Here is a 10,504-nt window from a genome sequence, read left to right as displayed (position 1 = left end):
AAAATAAAAATAATGTAAAAGTACTAAGTCATACTAAAATAAGTAGACAAATAAAGGGGTATTAATTACATGACTAAACGCTGAAGATTAAATAAAAATAGGTTATGCATTTTTATCTAAATTATTCCAAAATAAAAAATAGATATTCAATACATTCCGTTTCGTAGTATTGAATTAAATGCCTTTTGTTAGCATTAGTATTGATTTGATTTTGGTTTGTGTTTTTGTTAGCATTATTTAATTTCCTAATATTAATGGCTATAAAATTTATTGGAACATTCAAAAGTTTTAAGTCTAACCTTGAAATAATACCTTAAAAGATAAAATTATGAAATTTTGTAAGAAATATTTATAAATTACATCACAATAAGTATATTTATATATTAAATATATCTAAAATTTCTATATATATAATGTCGGGTTGGTTTGGTTTCGGTTTGACTTTCTTTAGTTAAAACCAAACCAAACCAATTATGGTCGGGTTTTTTTTCCAACACCAAATTAATTAAAACCAAATCATAATCGGGTTTTTTTTCTCGGTTTGACTCGGATTATCGGGTTGGTGCGGTTTACCGGTTTCATTTGTACACACATAATTAGCATGACACAATGGCAACATTTTACACCCATTACGTTTGAACAAGTGAAATAAACATATAATAAAATGTATCTCAGCAACTACATCCGTATAAAAGATGTTCTTATTGTATGTTCATTTCATCTATTTTGGTTGCTCTATCATGACGAGGACTCATGGTGTCGATATTGATATCCCTGTTGAAAATACAATATAAAGTTGGTTGTGTTTAAAAAAAAAAGTTGCGATAGATACAGACGAACTTTGAAAATTATTCGGCCATGTATTTGCAAGAAATAATTTTCGGACTACATTTGAGTTGAATATCATCTATCCTTCGAAAGTCTTCTAACAAGACAAAGTATCTGCCATACATAAAATATTGATAAAATGTAAAATGAAATCATAAAAATGACAAGACAAAAAATTTACCATACATGCAATATTGATAAAAAATAAATCATATCATAAAAATGAGATATAGTTCCTTTAATAATTATATTAATGATTGAAAAATATTTCAAATAAGAAGATCTTTACGTATAGATGGTCTGCAAGCATATATAAATTTAACAACATAAAGTACCTAAATGTGGTGAGAGAATAAGAGGAGAACGAAATAACATCTTAAAAAGAACATTAACCAAGTAGTCATGATAGCAAGTTTTGGTCCTTTGAGTCCTTGCCATCTTAGTTTATCAACAGTAATACAAGCGAAAAATTGTCAATTTTTTTTAAAATGGTTCATATTTTTCATATACTTTATATTTCTAACAAAATATTGATCTAATTAACTCAACTCCAACAAGCTAAATGCACTATTGGAAATCTTTAATGAAGTATTATGACACAACATCAAATACATTTCAAGAACTCATTCCAACTAATCCCTTTCTAAAGACACCTCCATACTTCATAATATATATCAATATTATCACTATATAATACATTTGTTATTTTGATTGACATAAAGTAAATAATATATGAGTTGTTTTGGAATTATCGAGAGGGAGATATTTTGAAACACCCAATCAATTAGAAACAACTTTTGAAAGTTTGTTATACTTTTGTTTTTAATCTAAATTCGTAGCAGGTTTTTTTTAATTAATTTTTAAATGAAATTGGAAACAATTTTCAACATTCATTGCTAAAAGGTAATTTGCAGAACAGTAATTTCTCCACAATTACAATCTAATCAAAAAATTAATGTTGCGCTATTTGATTTTCTCAACATAAGAACTCAACCTAACAGACACACTCAATGCCATACACTCTTTATTGGTTAATTTGTTGCATTGAGCATTTGTGCTTTGTACTCATCTCTAGGATTACCCAACTTATATCTTTCAACCTTCTGTTAATTAAGATAGAAAAACTGTGAGGACACCATAACTATCAAATAAATGTACACTAAGAGATAAAAGATTATAAAAAAAGAGAAAAGCTTTGGAGTCTGGTTACTGCATATAGAAGGTATTAGAAATAGAAACAAATGATGCGTTTTATTTTTCTAAAGAAGGATAGCAGATTACTCGCCTTTCAAAATAAAGGATTTGGTTAAAATTTCTTAAAAGTTGCCAACGGCTAAAACTAATTTTGAAAGACAAGTTAATTAGTTACATAAGTGAAGGGACGCGACCGATTTGAGAAAGGATGCAACAAATCATATTTGTTTTCATCCGTAATTTTTAAATAATATTTATTATATTATATATATGGTATTTTAATTATTTAAAAGGGTATTTTTGTAATTCAACATTTAAGTTATGGGTTTCATGCTTTTAATATAATATAGATTAAGTGGTCGTTGCAAATATAATCCGGTTTATAAGTCCGGAGTCGAATCCCACAAGGAATTAACGTATTAATCACAACTGCTAGTTTCACAAGAATTCAAGTAATCAACTTCCAAACATATTGAATAATGAGTTGAGTGTTTACTAACTGACAACAAGATAATTAAAAAGCTGTAATTTTATTACTAGCAAAACAAATGTTGTAGACAAGATTGGAAAGGTCTAGGGTTACGATTTTCCCTCTTATCGGAATCCTCTCTATTACGTCTCCTATAAATTCGCCTAGATACTCTATACCAATTGTGAACATTTTAGGTATCGTAATTCTCTTCCGAGCAAATGCAACAATTTACTAAACGTATTCTTCCGAACTACACTAGCTAGCACTATTTTACCGCTCACTAAGATCGCATCAATGTTTCGTTATTCCTAATCCCACCTTTAAATGCTCCGTATTGATTCCCTCATATCCTTCAAATCCCATTATTATGATGCATGACTTAATTATATTGGACTTGCCTGTTGTAAAACCTTGCACTTCATTGTTTAAATTTTAGCAGCACATGCAATATGTTTTCATAAAATTTGCTATGTTTCCTGTTAGTAGAAAACAATGGCAGATGAAGAAGAGCCGAAACAGAAGCAGCTGCTAGTTAAATCATGTTATAGTCATGAGGTTTAAAGATTTCTTTATCTTCAGATATCTTCCATTAAATTTAATTAGCTGCAGAAAGTCTATAGAAAGTTCTCTCCTGTCTTTTAATTTCTAGATCCACACAATTGTACATTAATCTATGCATTAAGATTCTTATCTATTGTTTTCTTATCTTTTATCTTAACGGCTATGGTTTCGAAAAAAACAAAATGATGAATTTTTAATCTGAAGTGGTTATAGTTTCGAAATATTAGAAATAAAAATTTATTACTGATTAAACATCTTTCTTTAACTACCCTCAGATTCTTTCTCTCCCCCCTTCCGTTTTCAGTTCTTGCAACTAGAATTGCATGCGCTGAACAAAAAATAAAATTGATGTCCCAATTTCCAATAGTTCAATTATACAATAAAAATTAATGGCGTGGTAGGGCGTGGCCATGGCATGACGCCGGACGTGGCAGGCCGCCATGGCACGACGCATGGCGTTCATGGTACGACGTCACGTCGGGCTTTTATTTATTTATATATATATTGTTGAATTTGTCAAATTCCACATCGGTGGTTTAGCCTTTTGGTAGGGAATATTTCCCTATAAAAGGAGGCCTAATGTTTGGGATTCATACACATCTCTCATTTGCCTTCTTATCTTCTTAAGGCATTTGTATCTTCTCTCTTTAGTATTATTTCACTTGTATTTTTGGAGTGGAATAAAATATTGGTTGTGTCTGATGAAGTAGGCAAAGTTGGCCGAACCTCGTAAATTCTGGTGTTCCTTTTATTGTTGCTTTATTGTCTTATTTATTATTTGGTGGCTGTCATAATTTTTGGTATAGTAGCTGTGACTCATTCACACTATATACATTTGGCTTCCACAACAGTTGGTATTAGAGCCAAAATACTGTCTAAGTATGCTCTGTGGTTGCAGCATAGTCTGATCTTCCACATCAGAAAAGATTTATCTTGGTAACTGAGTCAATGTTCTGTCTGAGTATGCTCTGTGGTTGCAGCTTAGTCTGATCTTCCACACCAGAAAGGAAATAATCTTGATTTGTGTCGTCAGCTATTAAATAATATTTGTGTCAAAGATGGGAGACAATAAACAAAAGAATCTACATCAAGTGTCAACAATACGTCATCATTGACATCTTCGCTTATGACAAGAATTGTGTCAAATGCGAAATTTGCGGTAAAATTTTTTGACGGGTCAGGACATTTTGGGATGTAGCAAGGCGAGGTTCTAGATGTCCTTTTTCAACAAGGGCTAGATCTTGACATTGAAGAAAAAAGACCAGATGTTATTGGAGAAGAAGATTGGAGAATTATCAACCGTATTTCTTGCGGTACCATTCAATCCTACCTTGCTAGAGAGCAGAAATATCCATACACAAAGGAAACTTCTACAAGTAAATTATGGAAAGCACTGGAGGATAAATTTTTGAAGAAAAATAATCAAAATAAATTGTACATGAAGAAGAGGCTGTTTCGCTTTACCTATGTTCCTGGTACCACGATGAATGAACATATCACCTGTCACACCTCCTTTTTCGCCCGCGCCGCCGTGAAGGGACGCGGTAGGGAGTTTTTTTTCAATTAAAGGACAATCGAAACGAGATTTATTTATTTATTTCAGAGTCGCCACTTGGGAGATTTATGGTGTCCCAAGTCACCGGTTGAATCCCGAATCGAGGAAAATATTGACTCTGTTTAACAGTCTGTGCACCAGAAATCCGGATAAGGAATTCTGTTAACCCGGAAGAAGGTGTTAGGCATTCCCGAGTTCCGTGGTTCTAGCACGGTCGCTCAACTGTCATATTCGGCTTGATTATCTGATATAATACATGTTGAACATATGTGCGAATTTTAACTTTTAACCGCTTTTATCATTATTATTATTTTTATCGAGAATTGCAACATCGTGAAAATATATCTCGAACCACGTCACATCAATGTACCCGTGGTTATCGACATATTTCGACTCTGTTGAGATTTGGATTTGGGTCACATAAATGTGCACCCGAGTTTAAGAAAATAAATTGTTAAAGGCGCGCCTAAAGCGACTAGCGTATCATTATATTGGGTGAGACCGTGAAATTTGCTAAACGACCTATCCCGAAGTCTATACAACTATTAACCATTTATTGAGGGCCCCGCAACTTGTGCGTTTTATTGGGTGCGACTAATCTCATTTATTTTAAAAGGATAATCCTAAAGTGCCTACATTTTTTCTATTAAATTTGTCTCTAAAAAATGAAAGAGAAAAGGTCCTAATTTATTTACATGCTTACGAGTTGTTATAGTCGGGTTCCGAACGTAATTTGTTAAATCAGAACATAATATGGACAGCCCGTTGGCCAACGTGGACCCAGGCCCAACGTGTATGGCACAAAACTGGACCTGAGCCATCTCATTCACATGTTACTACCTAGTTACATTATACTAGGCATGCTCACAGTTTGTCAAATTAAAAAAAAAACTTGGCAATCTAATTTTAATCCTAGACCATTTACATGCTGAAATTAACCAATAGTATCTAGCTAAACAATATTCCTACAAGTTCCGAAACGGTCTATTCGTTTAATGAGCTAATTGTTGAATGTTTAAGAATAGTCTAAATCAGCTAACATGCTTTTTGAGACATGATAATCATCAAACAATAACGAATTAACTGAACAGAATTACTACACCATTTATTTATTTATTAGCAATACATAGACAGTTCGTCCACTAAGCTACTGTCAGATGTTCCATTATATATCTTAAACAACTACATGATTCTGATTAGAGGAAGCTAAATAATGTGTATATATACAATTAAAATTCAGAATATAACTAAGATAAATTTAGAACTTCAACTCTTCATTTCATATTCATGCTTCATGTTTCAGTTTACAGTAACCAACATGTCAGTTGTGTACCTGATATTGGAAGCAAAAGAAAAGGAAGATCAACAGAAATGCAGTAGCATACGACAACAACAACACCCATCAACAGATTTTTTTTTTAAAAAAAACGAGCAGAAATCCGGCAACACCCAATGAAACAGTGGCAAATAACCAAATAGCAACCCAGGAAAAACCAACTTGAAACCCAGCAATACCAAACAATCACATGCAGAATGCAGATTGAACCAGAAGCAAAAGATGCAATGGAACCGTTCTGATTTTTGTTCTTTTAGCACTCAAAATAGAACACGCTCAAACTACTGACTCTCAAAAAGAAACTGAATTCTTAACGTTAAAATCTAGTTCTTTTCTCTCAAATTCTGACTCTCTAAGATTTAAAAGTCAGTCAATTTTTAACTCGAATTCTGAATCTTTTTTTTTATATTCAGAAAATTCTTTCTTTTAAACTCTCTTTAAATTCGAATCCTCAAAAAACTTTTAATCTTTTCGAATTTTTTCTCCCAATATTCAGCCAATTCCCCCTAGTTCTGTCCAAGTCTGCTTTATTTATGCCTCATAACAGACCCCTTAATCAATTAAACAAATAATAAAACAATCCACTTTCTCTTACCAAACCCACTACTACATAAAAAATGCAATTATTATTTTATTTAATCAACTTTTCTTGAGCCCCGTAATCCTACTATGTCTTGTTCCCCATTATTGATTAAACAAATGCATTATTCCCCACTACCACATGTCTTGTCCCCTACTATATTATTTTAATACCTTATTTTAATATTATTAGCTTAGTGGACAGAGCACTCAAAATAAATAATTGTTCAGATTTTTAATTCCAAAAATACCCCTCTGAAATTACTGAAATTACCATTCTACCCCTAAAAATACAGCAATTTACCATTCTACCCACATCAGCTATAACCAATTCACCTAATCAATTAACCAAAATACAACAGCTATAACCAATCAAACCTGACAATTGACAACTAATAATCAAACTCTGCATAATAAACTTGCCAAACAAACTCCTAATCGACAACGTTCATGAATTAACAACACAGTCAAATTCATATTCGAACAAACTCAGCAGAACAAACAAGTAAATACAAATCACTAAACTCGATCATCAATCGAACCTCGAATTAAATCCAACAATATTACAACAAAGATGAATGATTCAAACTAAATCAAAAATTAAAAATCAAAACATAAACTCACATTAAATCACTGGATTAAAAACGAACTTCAAACAAAAAATGAACACGAATTAAATCTAAATTAAACAACAAAGATGAATGATTCAAGTGATAAAACTAACACACTTCTATATTAAAACTAAACAAAAACAAATGAATAAAAACAAACCGAAGAAATAATCAAGAAATGAAAAAACAACGAACAAGAAAAGAATCAAACATATACTGATTTCAAATCTGAGAATATCAAACAAAATACGGACATAAATGAAACTTAAACCAACTAACCGGAAATGAACAACGACGAACTCGAACGGAAATGGCAAACTCGAACCAAGACTGCCAACGACCTAATGGATCTCGACTTCAATGAAAACCCACCTTCTCTTTTAACCTTGACGAACTCATACTGGACCTCACCGAACGACGAACAACAACGGACTCAAACAAAACCAAACGAAACCTTGACAGAACTTCGCCGGACTTTAACCGGACTGCCTCACTTTTCCTCCGTGTGTGTGCGTGTGGTCATAGAAGCAACAACAGTGGGGCTGTGTGTTCTTTGCTGGAGGTCGACGAGGCAGTCATGGGAGGTGAAGCAGAAGAAGCAACAACGTTTGGTTGGAGCTTGACGAAGGCAGCATCAATGGTGTTATGGTCGTCGATGGGGTTCGTTTGGACGTGAGCTAAGGGAGACGACGAAGAAGTAGCAAGAGTGGTCGACGGAGCAGCTGGGGTTTCAGCCATGGGAGGGCAGCCATGGGAGCTTGGGACGAGGAGATGAAGCAGCAACAATGGCTGCTAGACATGGAGCGACGGACTGTTTGGTCGCTTGGTGGAGCTCATTTTTGGACTGGAGGTCGACGGACTAGTGAAGACGAAGAAACAATAACCATGGTTGTTGGTCGTTCATGGTGGAGCTGGGAACGAAGAAGAAGAAGAAGAAGGAGCAGCCATGGCGGTTTGGGTAGACGACGAGGAGGGGTGTTGTTCGTCGATGAAGACGAAGCTTGGGCAGCAGCTGGTCGTGAGGAGGAGGATGGAACTGGAGCTTGGGGTCAGCCATGGGATCTTGGGACGAGGGGAATGGGGGTGGTTTTGGAGAAGAAGAAGAAGAGGGGGGGTAGCTTTGAGGGTTTTTTAGGGTAAAAAAAATGAAAATGGGGGTATGGGATTAACCATAGTTTGGGTTATGGGGCGGACTGGGTCGGGTCGACCCGGTGGGGTTATTTGATTTGGGCCATGGTTGATTTAAATTAGAAGGTGTCCCAATCCGATTTTCTTCCTCTTTTATTGCTTCTTTTTTCTTCTTTTATTTTCTCTTAAACTAAACTAAATTCTAAAAATCCTAAATTATCATATACAACTAAATTAATTTATAAAAGTGTAAATTAACTCTCAATAACAATTAACACACAATTAAATAGCAATTACGATAAAATCACACAATTTGGACATTAAATGCTAAAAATGCAACGTTCATTATTTTTATGATTTTTTGTTCTTGTAAAAACAAACTTAATTGCTCCTAATTGTAGAATTAAATCCTAAATGCAAATGCGACATATTTTTGTATTTTTTATTAATTTAACAAATAAACATGCATGGACAAAATACAAATAATTATCAAAATTTGAGAGGAAAATTCTCAAAATTGCACACAAAGGAAAATTATTTTATTTTGATTTTTTTGGGAGTATTTCTCTCATAGGGCAAAAATCACGTGCTTACATCACCAGTTTCAATAAGTTGGTCACATATTTGCAAAATATGGATGCAACTTTTGATGATGGTGACTTGGCCTTGATGTTGTTGGGGTCACTTCCTGATGAGTACGAGCACCTTGAAACTACTCTACTTCATGGAAATGATGAAATTTCTCTCAGAGAAGTTTGTTCGGCTTTGTACAGCTATGGAAAAAAAAAAGGAGAAAAACAGAAGGGCGTAGAAGGAGAAACACTGGTTGTAAGGGGTCGTCCTCAAAATCAAACAAGGACAAAGAAGGGAAGATCCAAGTCAAGATCTAGACCCAACAAAGATGAATGTGCCTTTTGTCGAGAAAAGGGGCACTAGAAGAAAGACTGTCCAAAGTTGAAGAATAAGGCGAAACATAACAATGGAAAGGCCATTATGAATTCCAATGTAGCTAATTGTGATGTTCAGACTTCTCATTAGTTACAACAAAGTCATCAATATCATCAGACATATGGTTGATGGACTCGGCTTGTAGCTATCATATGTGTCCCAACAAGGACTGGTTCGCGAATTTTCAAGAAGGAGAATATGGAGTCATCCACACAACGGACAACAACCCTCTTACCTCATATGGAATTGGTTCAATATGATTAAGGAACCATGATGGAATGATCAGAACATTAATAAATGTTCGATATGTACCAGATTTGAAGAAGAATCTCATCTCTGTGAGAGCCCTAGAATCAAAATGGTTCAAAATCATTGTAGAAAATGGAGTGATGAGAGTATGCTCCGGTGTACTAGTGGTAATGAAGGCCAATTGGAAGAACAATAACATATACCGTTATCGCAGTAATACAGTTATTGGGACAACGATAGTGATATCCAGTGACGAATAAAAGGCAGAATCAACCAGGCTATGGCACATGCTGGAGGAAAATCCTTGAAAACTCTATCAGATCAAGGATTGTTAAAGAGAGTAAAAGTTTGCAACTTGGAGTTTTGCGAGCATTGTGTCAAAGGGAAACAAACAAGGGTTAAATTTGGTATAACAATCCATAATACTAAAGGCATTTTGGATTATGTACACTCTGATGTTTGGGGTCCTTCCAAAACACCTTCATTGGGTGGGAAGTACTATTTTGTAACCTTTGTTGATGATTTTTCCCGAAGAGTGTGGGTGTATACAATGAAGAGCAAAGATGAAGTGTTGGGAATTTTTCTCAAATGGAAGACGATGGTGGAGAATCAAACAGGCAGGAGGATCAAGTGTATTCGCACAGAAAATGGAGGTGAATACAAAAATGATCATTTCAATAAGGTCTGTGAAAATGATGGCATCGTCCGACACTTCACTGTTAGACATACACCACAACAGAATGGAGTGGCAAAACGTATGAACCGGACCTTGCTGGAGAAGGTACGGTGTATGTTGTCCAATGCTGGCTTGGGCAAAGAATTTTGGGCTGAGGCAATTACATATGCATGCCACCTCATTAATCATCTACCATCTGCTGCTTATTGACGGCAAGACACCATTTGAAAAATGGCATGGAAAGCCTGCTGTAGATTATGACTCTTTGCACGTATTTGGCTCAACTGCATATTATCATGTGACAGAGTCAAAATTGGATCCAAGGGCAAAGAAGGCTATTTTTATGGGGATTACTTCTGGAGTCAAA

This window comes from Nicotiana tabacum, chromosome 7 (genome assembly GCF_000715075.1).
Source record: "Nicotiana tabacum cultivar K326 chromosome 7, ASM71507v2, whole genome shotgun sequence".
Lineage (NCBI taxonomy): Eukaryota > Viridiplantae > Streptophyta > Magnoliopsida > Solanales > Solanaceae > Nicotiana > Nicotiana tabacum.
Note: the sequence above shows the minus strand (reverse complement) of the source record.